At 43.8% G+C, this 12,327-nt stretch overlaps 1 protein-coding gene across 4 annotated transcripts in view; it reads right to left on the bottom strand.

The window, feature by feature from the left end:
• MGLL (monoglyceride lipase) overlaps positions 1-12,327 on the bottom strand; it is a 97,080-nt gene that overhangs the window by 27,639 nt on the left and 57,114 nt on the right. The window lies entirely within an intron of this gene.

Raw genomic sequence — 12,327 nt, 5'->3', positions numbered from 1 at the left:
GGACAGGTTCTGTGGAATTCATTCCAATGCTCTGGGAGATGTCASCCTGTGGTGAGAACAGGTCACTCCTATTCACGGAGAAATACTGATGAAGGGTGGAGAAAAGAACCAGCTTAGAATAACTGAGAATGGCTGACACAGTAACTTTTCTGCATTGTTGGTGAAGTGGTCAAGATTCCAGGTGCAATCCTAGAGACGAACTCAGCCAAAGGATGTGTAACTACCAAACCAGTCAAGCAGCCTGTAATTACCYGACATCTGATTGTTTGTGATCCATCCACAGCCCATTCCTTAGCAGTTTTGAAAGCACATGCTTAACACTTGGACATAAGGAAAAGCTACACAATTTAACCTTTCTTATTTTTCTGCTTCATCCCTTTCAGTACTGGTGAGATATTTTATTCTAAGCTGCTCCATTCACTGGCTGAATCTTCCAGCTCAGTTTGTGAAGAGCCATTCACAGTAATGGTTTTGCATTCTTGGAGCTCAGAGCTTTTCAAATGCAAGCTCGCTGGAAGTGGGTCAGCATCACATTCAGATTTTGCCGTGAATAACCTGAGATACACTGAGGTGAAGTGTTATCCCTGAGAGCCAAGGCAAAACTGTGGCAGAGCCAAGTGGGAGTTTCCAAACACCTTGCAGAGTTTATTCCTGCGACACAGAATGACCCACAAACTGACCTGAACCACACAGGACTGATGGGACCTACAAGAGACACCCATGGCTAAAGCTGCTGCTTTGTTGAAATACAACAGAATACAAACCAAAGTGAAGTGGAATCCTGGCAAGTCTTCAGAAATCTGAGCAAAAGAGCTCTTCTAGTGTTGGTCATTAAAATCTGGTCACAGCTGGCAGAACAGGACATGCTCCCACCCAAGGACTGGCTGCTGCTTACAGGAATGGGATGATGAGTCCTTGTTTGGTGTCTTAGTACATTATGAAACCAAACCCCCCCCATGGCAACTTTCTCCCTCTCTGCCAGAATGCACAGAAGACTTCAAAGCAGGCTTCACACACTCCTTCAGGTAAGACTTCTTCCAGATGGCCTTAGGTTGTGTGAGACCTTTTGTAATCCTCGTTTTGTTATTACAGAGAAGGACGATGCTCAAGGCCAAAAGGAATGTTACTGGCATGCTGAAGAATCTCATCTGGGTTGGAGCATGAATCAGAGGTTAACCAGATGTTCTGCTTTACTTTACTAATGGCCTCWGAAGTGAAGAGGATCACACTGCCACAGGCTTTCAATTATCAAGGTTCATTTCCTAAAATTATGAAATAATGTTCCAAAATCACCAAACATGATTTTCATAGTTCTCTGTACACCCCTTTAAATGCTAAAATGGCATTTTCTTCTCTAAAATCATAGTCCAAGATGTGCCAGTTTTCACTAAAATAGGAGAAACAACCTTAAAACCTATGAGTCAAATCCTGGTCCTACTGAAGTTAGTGACATTTAGCTACTGCCTTCAGAGGATGCAGGCATGTATTCTGTGTGTAGCAACACAGAAGCAATTAAGGCTCAAGCAATTAAATAAATCCCCAAATCATGTAAGAATCACATTATAAACATGGCTTTAAGTTAAGGGCATTCTGAAGAGAAAGAGAGGCTGCAGTGCTGAGCTGGGCATGCACAGACTGGCACCATCCTCAAAGGAGAGAGAGGCAAAGCTGATGGCATCTGACACTCAGGATGGGTCAGCTGATGCCTCAAAGGGGGAAGGAGAGGCAGAACCAGGAAAGGTCCAGGGGATGTGAGGTGCAGAAGTGAAAGACATCAGTTAAAGATATCAGTTCATGTTAAAATGTCAGTGCTCTGCCAGGCTCCACGGATAATGAAAAGATAAATGCTCTGAACTAACATGTTGTGGGTAACTCATAGTCGGAGAAGAGAAAAACTTTGGCCTACAGCCCTAATGTGGGCAGGAATACACTGGGACAAAAAGTGAGGATCTTCTAAGAGTCAGAGGAGCAAGAGCCTGGAACAGCCTGCTCAGCTCTAAGTCTTTGCTGGCACCCAAACTTGGTTAGAAACTGATCTTTGACCACTTGTGARCGAGACAGAAGGATGCTGTTTGCAGGAACAAATGCCCAGATAATGCAGGGAGTGTCTTCCTGTTTGTGCTAACAGGAGGGTGTTTTAATAATCAAATAAATGCCCTCTTTTACATTCAAGATGAAAGTGCAATAGGAGAAGTACAATTAACTTAAACCCACCAGACACTGTAACCAAATCTGTTTCTCTGCAACACTTTGACTTATTAAAGAGGGAAAAACCTGAATATATGAATCGACAAAGGATTCATTTTCCCATTGTTCAGAGATTATTTTCCTTCTGGGGCTTGTTGCTGCAATRTGCACTTGTTTGCAGGCACTGCTAGAGAACATTCTGGTTTTTCAAAAAGTCTCCATATCTTTTGTTATAAAAAAGAGGTCTATTAGTTTTAGGACTTATGAGAGTCCCTTAAAAGGTCTGTTCAYGGTCTGTAACAAATAGAGCTACTCCCAGGAAAACCAACAGGGAGGAAATCCACCAGCTGGAATCAGGCATTCMAGCTCTGGAACAACATGCCACACTCTATGAATGAGCAAATAAACAAACAACCAACTACAATTTATAAAAAGGAGTATATAGGCTGCTTCTGCATCTTTATTTTGCTGAGTGTAACTCGGGTCCCAACCCTTAACCTGGCTGAAGAGCTTGGGCCATGAAAGAACAGGAAGATGTGGGAAGCTGATGCCTCAGAAGAAGCCTGAAGTTGGCTTAGACCCTGCCCCAGCTCCTGGCATTTCAGACCATACCAACACACACAGTGTGGCAGGATTGCCTGGGGTAGGCCAGGGAATCTGTTAATAGCAGGTTTTGGTGGAAAATAGGCTGAGCRCTGCAGTTTTGATCAAAACACACAAATGCATGCAGCCTTCCCATGAMCTCAAACCACTACTTATGCTATAAGGAAAAACCATCTTCTTATTGGAAGTTTTGGAAAGTTTTGGAAAGTTTTGCTGCTTTAGTGAATCATTTCCCCTGATACTGTGACTGTTCAGTTCAGCAAGAACGATTTTATTCTGTTTCCAATGTAGACAGGGCACAAAGAGCATTAAAAATGAAGATGAAATGGTAGGTTTAGGCCGTTYATATGTTTTACTTCTCTTTGTTATGCTGCCTGTCCTTTGCCTTTGCTCAGTGCAAATAAGAGCTCTCTTTGCACACCACACTCCTTAATAAGGTTTTTCTCCAGGTTTGTGCTGAAATTCTGAGGAGGACTGTGCTCCTTTGACTCCTGTTATATATCTAAAAAGGTATTGAAGGAACCCAAATAATGTTTTAGTCCAACTGGAGTTATAGACACAAAATAACATTTCTTTTCTTTACTTCTGAAATGCTGTTCAGTAACTTGGAACAGTCATTTGTAACTCAATAGGATGACAAAGTCTACATCCGTGTGAAGATACATTTGTAGGTGAGGAATCATCAGCAATTAGCTTCTGAAACAAATTCATCCTAATTAAACACATCTGACAAACAATAGGAAAGCTAGGCACATTAATGAAATGCTGTTGCTATGGAAAAATTGTCCCTGTAAAGATGGAAATAAACATACTTTCTTCTTCTCATTGCTCAAATGTGTCAAAAACACCTCTTTGAAGATGAAGCTGCTCTTAACTGTAGGTACCATTAGAGTCTGCTTTTAAGAGGCTCATTTCTTCACCCATTTCAAAACCCTCTGTGTTTTATTGTTGGAACATTCCAAATACAAGCAGCTAGGATGCTCTTCAGTTCATAAAGAATAACTGATGCTGTGAGGATCTAGTTTAAGCCCTTACTCCAAGTGTTTCCCATTCAATCAGGTTTTTCAGGGCCTTTATTGAGCTGGGTTTTAAATATCTCCAAGGTTAGACATCCCCACCTCTCTGSTTCCTGCTCCAACATTTGACTGCCCTCATGGAGAAAATATTTTTCCTTTCACATAACTGGATTTCTTCCACTGTGATTTGTGTCACTTCCCTCTCATCCYATCCTTGGGCACCTCCAAGGGTCTGGCTCTGCTGTCACCACACGCTCCCACTGGAGACTTGTAGACAGCAACCAGATCTCCTCTTCTAAGCCTGAATAAGACTTCTTAAAGCTTCCTTCTCTTCTAAGGCTAAATAGGCCCGGTTTTATCAGCCTCTCCTCGTACATCTTGTTCTCCAGTACCCTAATTGTTTTGACAGCCCTCCTCTGGCCTTGGTCCAGCGTGTCAATGTTTTCCTTTTACTGGGGAGCAAATTGGACCCAGTGTTTCCGATGTGGTCTCAAAAATGCTGAATGGAAGAAAATAATCTCTTCAGTTGCCAGCTATAATCTTTCAATACAGCTCAGTATGGGGTGGCCTTCTTCACCACAAGGTCCCACTGTTGACCCATGTTCAACTTGTCTGCGASGTCCTTTTCTGCAAAGCTGCTTTCCATTCATTCAGTGCCCAGCCTTTGATGCTGAACGGGGTTACTCCACCACAGATGCAGAACTCCCCAAGTGCCTTTGTTGAAACTTCACCAGGTCCCTGCCAGTCCCTTTCTTCAGTATGTCAAGGTCCCTGTGAATAGCAGCCTTCCAGCATATGCTCAGTTTCCACCCTGCAAACTGGCTGAAAGTGTTCTCCATCCCATCATCCACACCATTAACGAGAGAGGTCCACTGATAATATATGCGACATTGATTTATTATTCTTTCCCTTACAAAAATACAGACTCCTCTGCTGCTTCATGAGGTCAAAGTCCCTGATGATGKGAACTAATGTCCTGCCACAGAAATCAGTAAAGGAACAAAGTTGGAAGCAAGTTTGATGTCTGTCCAGTAGYCCCAGAGAACAGACATAGCTGGCAACATGAAAGGATCTGTTCTCTCAGTCGTAGCTCTAATAACCATCTGGTCCTTGTCCTTCCACCCTGCAGCATCTTGCATGCAGACATACGCCTACAGCCTGCAGAGCTGGTTATGGGAGAGCAAGAAAGCTGTTGAAAACATTACACGAGGTTGCCAGCCCTCTTGCACTAATAGGAAATGCAATTACTACTTGCAGCKTGAACCTGCCTTCTGACACGGTGACAGGGTTATCCTGGATTTGTGAGAGCAGCTGGGAAAGCAGAATTCGACCCTTGATTTGGGGATTAACACACAGGTAAAGACTGAGTACAGATGACAATTGCACAGAATCTTGAAATAACAAAAGCAAAACAACAGATTGTAAAATGAAATTAGCTGAGTTCAGTCAGGGCTATTTCCCCTTTAGTTTCTCTAATTCACCAAAGTGAGCCCTTAGTCCAAATAAAGGAAGTCTTATTCCTGATTATTGGGATCTTTCATTCAAAATGCCTATCACTTAGCCCCAGTATTATCACCACACACCAATTCAATGGCCCACTCCTCTTTATCACCGAGGGTCTCACTCATCTGAGAAGCAGAACTGTGGAAGCGAAATGAGAAGCACTCAACCCTCATGGGAAGAAAAATCCTTTTAAGTTTGCCAAATGAATGACCTGTATGTCAGCAGTTAACAGTCAGGAGTGAAGGCTGAGGGGCATGGTCTGGTCAGTGCCAGAGCTGACCGCCCCAGCTCGGCCATTGTGCTCAGAAGGGAGCACTGTGTTCCTTCTGTCGCCTGTCCACGCTCTCTGGGGCTGTGGTTGAGCCTCACGCCTCCTTGTGCCAAGGCCAACAGCCAGGCTTTGTTCAAGAAGCAGCTGCTGAGAAGATGTACTATATCATGGAATGACCCACTGACATTTCTCCCCCTGCTCATTAGTAAGCAGTGRATAATTGGGAGAACTGSRGTGGGTTGCCTGGCTCGTTTCTTTYRGAGTAAAAAGCCAGGCCCTCAGATCCCTGYGTGCCCCAAAAGGGATTCCCTCGTGAAGTGGGATTGCAACCAAGCCAGGGGAGCTGGCTCTCCAGAACCTTCTTCTCATCACCTATGGGGTGAGAAAGGACAATGGGTCATGCCAGAAGGTGGATGGGGCATGACTGGAGTAAAGCATTTCCCAGCTCTGCTTCCCTCAGAGCTCACAYCACAGCTCTGCTGGATGAGCTCAGYTCAGCCCTGAGCCAAGATCCTGTTCAACGAGATCACACGTTGTTTATTCAATAACCTATTGTTCCAGGGTGGATCCAAACCAGTGAGGAAATGGTTGAGCAGYTGGGAGGAGCAGAGCAACTGGGAGAACTGAGGAAACCAAGACCATTCTTTTGCAATCTTTACTGCAGCTCCACATTATCATCTAGTGATGTCCACATGTAGGGGCAGTGATGAAGAGCATTTGCATTTTCCTCCCCACTATCCCAACCACGCCTGCATCCAGCTCTGATTATAGCATGGAGCTTACCTGTCTRTGCCATAATTAAATCTGACTTAAAAAATAATAATTGGTCAGGGTCAGATTGCTTTGAGCAGCCCGGGTGTGGTTGGCAAGTTTTCATAGCTCACAGTAGGTGACGTTACCTGTCTGATTTCATGTGCTTTTGTCTCCATGCATCTGTGCTAAAGGTGTATCCAGTCCTCACAACTTCCAAACTCCCTTACCTAAAAGATAGGCACTAGACTATGTTTTCCCCACTTTTACATCAGCAGGACTCCAGTACTACCCTTGGGAAGCCCATGAAACAAATCAAGTCTCATCCCCCTGAGCAGAGTAGAGAGGAAACACCTCTGAGTATCCCCTGAACCTTTCCTAACCCAAACATTTTAAGCAAAATACTCCACTGCAGCATCTGTGTGCTCCATCAGACACACCAGCTGTGTGGAGCCTTAGTGTCTCTTTATTTTTAGTTTGCTGTGGTGGAGCAGCTTCCTGGCCCCACAGTGTAGTTTCATCTGCCTTCACACGACAAACAAAACAAAGGCTGCGAGTGCCTTTCCCAGTCCTGGCTTCTGGAGCATGAGACACTGCAGGTATTTGCTTCCAGGACTCACCCAGCATTTTCTTTCTGTTGTGTAGCTKCTCCCATCAAATGGAAACAACTCTGACTGCCCTGAAAGCTGCCCTGTGGTGCACACAGAGATTTGGGAGTGTGTGATCCCGGTGTGAATGAAGGGTGAGGGCTAAAGCAGCAGAGTCCCTGCACAGATCGCTTCACCAGGGCAAGGCTGGGCTCTGGAGGTCTGTAATGACCTCCCCAAAAATAACATAACAGTGTGGAAACCTCCATTTAATAAAATGAATCACCAAGTGCTTACAATTACCTATTGTGCCACACGATACTCCCCTCGGGCTAGGCTGTATTATGATACAATTACAGGCACATTTCAGCATCGTGGAGGTGTATCCAGAGGATTTTTTCCTGCAGGAGCTGTGGTCTGTCTGGGAGGTCCCATCTCAAAACCACTAAGAGAACCCAGGCCCATGGAGCAATCTGGGAGAAAGCAAGGGGAAATACACTATCCAGCTAAAAGGTTGTGTTCAAGAGCTTGTCCAATGCAGGGGAAATGTTGTGTCTTGGCTGCAGCAATGATTTTGCCTCTAATTTCAAAGAGGCTAAAGCTGAATGAGAGATGGTTTCCTCAGCAGGCTGTCACTGCTACTCTGAGATGCGGTGCTACAAGATCAGTGACTCCAGAAGAGCTGGAGGTCAGAAACAAATGGTTTCACTGTGCCTGGAGCTCACTGCTGGCTGCAGGGTGGTCTCCCAGCTCATCTCCTTCCATGAGAGCCCCCCAAGTGAAACAGAATTAGAGCAGGAAGGCAGAACTCAGTTTACTCACTATTTGTTTTATAGGATGACTTTGCTCCAGGYTCACAGAGCTGTCTCACTGCCTAAGGAATTCCGTGGTGTAGTGCAGTATCTGAACTCTCACCCTGCAATTCCGTGCTGTGGTTTCAGCTCCTGTGTGCCCCACACAGGGACAGCATTCCTCACCACTGCCTGGAAGGCAGATAAGCCTGAGTGCTACCTTCATTCAACATCTGGAGAAGGAAAGGCGAGGAAAGGTTTGGGATTGTACTGAGTGTGGAGTCAAAACAAGGATAAAACAGCGCTGGCAGGGCTCTGTCAGCCAGGGCAAAGAGCCACCTCCTCTGGGATCCCCTGCTGACAGGAACCTATCACTCCCAGCTGGAAAAAAGTGAAAATACCCACAACTCAGTGTAAGCCTCATGTCAAAGGAAAGGAAACAATGAGTGCCACTCTTTCTCATGCTCTGCAGAAGAGCTCTTCAAACCTGCCCTGCTCCAGTGCAATGGGCTGATCAGGAGGCAGCAGAGAGAGCAGATTGCTGTGGGTTCATGGGCCCACACCCAGCACCAGGGAGCTGCTCTGTGGGCAAACCAGCCCCAAAGAACGCTTGCCAAAGCTTTCCTGACTCCCTCCCTGGAGACTTTCCTGACTCCAGCCCTGAAGCCTGCCCATCACAATGTCAGAAATGCTTCTGTCCAGAACATTCCTGCATGCTGATGTGCGTGAGCTTTTACTTCCCACTTGCAGTGCTCCCCTAACTCTTGTTCTTACTAATGCTGACATCCTTCTTGGTCATTTTCCCCTCCCAGTTTGACCATGTTTAGTTCTTTTTAATCCTTCTGTGTAGATCAATCCTTCCCAGTGCTATGAATAAATAAAAGCCTTCTGTTCTCATCAACAAAATGGTCTTTTAACAGTTGCAAGAACAACATAGCAATCATTTGGAAAAAAAAACCCAAAACAAAAGCAGCTAATATTTGATGCATTTAAAAAATCTCTGCTCCAGCTATTTTCTACATTTTAGAAATAAATCCTTCATTTAATAGAAAAAGCAGTGAGAAAATCAATGGAGAGCAGAAGCAGCAGTGGGTGTCTGAGAGGGACCTGCTAACCCATCAGAAATGCTCACCACACACAAAGCAGCAGCAGGGCTGCCAAAGCAAGCTGAACTTCAGTTAGAAACATCTAAGGAATGTGAATAAGCTGCTAGAGCTGCAACCTTTCCCTCTGCTTTGATCTGACATTAAACATTACTCGAGAGTGGGAAAATCAACAGCTTCAAAAAGAGTCAAAGGGTCAAAGGTCTTCATGTACCAGGACAGGTAGAGGGTTTATTCCACCTGGAGAAAGCAGGAGGTTGGAAGTGAATCTGGTGGCTTGGAACTGCCACCAGGTCTGGGCTGAGTATTTCACCCTCCTCATCTTCATGTAAGACAGACACAATACCCATAAGCAGCAAAAGCAAGTTCAAGTGAAAAAGAAGGCTAATTTCAAATACTATTGAAAAGTGTGAGAGAAAAGTATACACATTTTTTGTGGTCCCTGTATCTTGAGAATGTGTTTCTGACTGCTATTAGTTGACATGTACTTTTGAAGGTGAAATTGTGGTTTTTTTGGGCTCCAGCCACATCATGCAACCATAGTGCATTAGATCTCAGCAAATGAGATGTTATAGGGAAAGATACAAGGATGGCTGGAACATCATGTGCTTTACCAACTCAAAATGCTTGGTATGAGAAAACAAAGCCACATTCTCYAGCCTTTATTCTTGTTTTCCTTGGCTCTCAGCTTCACAGATCCTTAAAATTACTGTGTTAAAACTGAAGGAGCTGCAATCTGCAGCTGACTGAAGAATTGCAATATCAATTCACTTTGATGAATCCCCCACAGATATTCTTTCTAAGAGAGTTTTCCTAAATTGATTGTCAGTAACCTGTTTGTCTGTTTTTTTCTTCTGTCACCAGAACCTTGCCATAATAAAATAACAGTAATACAGAAATAAAATTGAAAAGGTGAGATGTTGTTCAAAATACCTAAACTTGCAGAAATGCAGGCCATCCCAGCAGCTGTAATTCTGCCTTCATGAAGCTGCATGCCAAGCAAACCCAGAAATGATGGTGAACAGTTACCTGCCTATTTAAAACACCTTATAGGAAACCACAGGAAATAAAAATGCTGTGTTACACAGAAATTCCATTTTCCTCTTTCGTGGGGTTGATAYAAACCAAAGCCATTTAGTAATATTTGATGTAAGGTAAGGTTAAGAGGTCTTCTGGAATTCAATTTCCACCATCACCACAGAGAATTTCTAATACATATCTATGAGGTCCAGCAGTCTTGTGATCCAAATGAAATACCCCAAAGAGCAAATGTTCAAATCTTGACATAGTGAGAGAAGTGAGCCAGAAACACMTTGCACAAGACAATACTAAGGCACAAATTGGGGTGCACAGTGTTTGTCACTCTGTGAAGTACCTTTTTGGTGAAGCCTTGCATAAGAGGAAACACTGCTGCAGAGCAGCCTTTGGCAAGATTCAGAGCCTGTGTCAGCTCCTACAGAGTCAGCAATAAAAATGGAAATGATTTTTCCTCCTTTTGACTGAAGGACAGACACAACATAAATCAGTCAAGTCACGCATACTACAACCCTGGTAACTTCCCCAGTCATTTGGGAAATCAGGCTTGCCATGCTGTGGAACTGCATTAATGATCTCATGGATAATGCGYCTGTATTGGGAATTTTATCCATGAGAATACCAGAACCAGAACAAATATCCAGGTCAGGAAGTTACCCTGAGCTCACACAACTAAGAGCCACTGTATGAGGTGGRGAACAGACAGCTATCATTGTGCTAACACAACTGAATAATTAATAAAACCCAAAGATATCCAAAGGAAAGGACACAAARGGGAACACAYTGCTGAAGTGATTTGGAATAGATAMAATGGTGGAGGAAAGCTATAACCATCCCAGTCTGACCAGAGCAGTTTTAGCAATGGAGCTGTTTACATCCTTCAGCTTTCACTGGCATTTAGCTCAGGCTGTAACTTACATTTAATAAAAGTTTATCCTTGGTGCTTGCCTCTTTAAGTGCAAAGATTATTATGCAGAGCCTAAATGATTTCAATTGTCTTTCTCACAGTGAATCAAGGCTCAGTTAAATCAGCTCTTTGTGTAACACAACTGTTTCCATTGTTCAGCTTTTCAGGTTCTTTTTCACCCTCTCCTCTTCCCTGATCAGGAAAATGGAATTTACAAACAAAACTGTAGGTCTGTCAGAGAAAACAAAGTTGTTAACTGACCTGAGCAATCAGGTTTGTGGTAATTTCACTATTTAATCCAGCAACACTATTGTATTAGAAAAAAACAAAAACAAAACACCAAGAAATATTTATGTTTGTCTGGTGAAAAAGGTACCTAAGGAAAAAGAGAGCAATTATCACACAGCACAAAACATGCCTGACAGGAACATGCACCCCAAAGAMCCTTCTCCATCAACAGAAGAGGCATTCCCTGTACCAAATCCATGCGATAAATACAACGTTTTATCATTTCTTCCAAGTTTGTTGCTTCAATTATTGTTATTTTAACTCTTCKTCTCAAAACCTTTATCAAGCTTTAAGGGAATGAGGAGCTAAGACACGGTGTTAATCAYGCACRGAGAGCAACTGCAACCTCTCACAGGCTCATGGAGAGTCCAAACAAGTTTTTCATGTGTCCTGGAGCTCAGTAACTTTTTGTATGGACTGGCTGAGCTGCAGGGTGAACAGCACGGGGCCTTTTCCATCCCCCTCCCATGAATTTTATGCCATACAGATAAACAGAGGGGGATGGAGACGCTTCCTACTGGGATTGCTGCAGACTCCTGCTAGCCCACCTCCAGCTCAGAAGGAAGTGTATCAAAATGAATGAATCAACACTTAGAAACACTCTGCCTACACAGGGAAAGAGACTTAGGTGGTGAGTAATGATACTCTGCACAGGTCAGCTGTCTTTGCAAAGTCAGCCCCAAACATGGCATGTGATCAATTGTAAAAAAAAAAAAAATTAAAAAAAAATCACATGGGTTTTATTTATTTCCCTTGCAAGCTGTCTTGAGGACTACATATTCTCTTCTGCAGAGAAAATATAGGGGTCATTTCTGCACATCGAGTACAGGGCTGTGACTGAAAGTGAGTCACAAGAACAAGYGAGAGGGAAAGCCTTGGTACCCAGATTAAGTAAGGATTTGCCTTTCCTCTCACAGATAAATGGTGAAATGACTCAGTCAGGGTTTTTGAGCTCAGATTAAAAACTCCTGTCTTTGAGGAGACCTAGGGGCAGGTTTGAGCCTCRGCCAAGTAAATTGCAGTATTCTTTCCAATGTTAATGGCTGATCTGCCCAAAGGACATCAGATTCACACCCAAATTCATCCCATTTGCACCTGTCAGCTCAGAATCTGACCCTGCATTTTATCTGCTGCCATCACCAATCCCATTGATTCATTTTGCTGATACTTAAAGTGGCTCTCACAGGGAGCAGCAGTCTGCAATGATAAAACCAAAGCAAAGATCTCCAAGCACAAGGAAGTTAGGAAGTGGCATGAGTGCTGTGTGACAGGAGGCCACCAGAGAA

Source organism: Malurus melanocephalus, unplaced genomic scaffold (assembly GCF_030028575.1).
Source record: "Malurus melanocephalus ecotype Western Australia unplaced genomic scaffold, MMel_1.1 scaffold_24, whole genome shotgun sequence".
Taxonomy (NCBI): domain Eukaryota; kingdom Metazoa; phylum Chordata; class Aves; order Passeriformes; family Maluridae; genus Malurus; species Malurus melanocephalus.
Note: the sequence above shows the minus strand (reverse complement) of the source record. Positions and strands in the feature narration are given on the sequence as shown.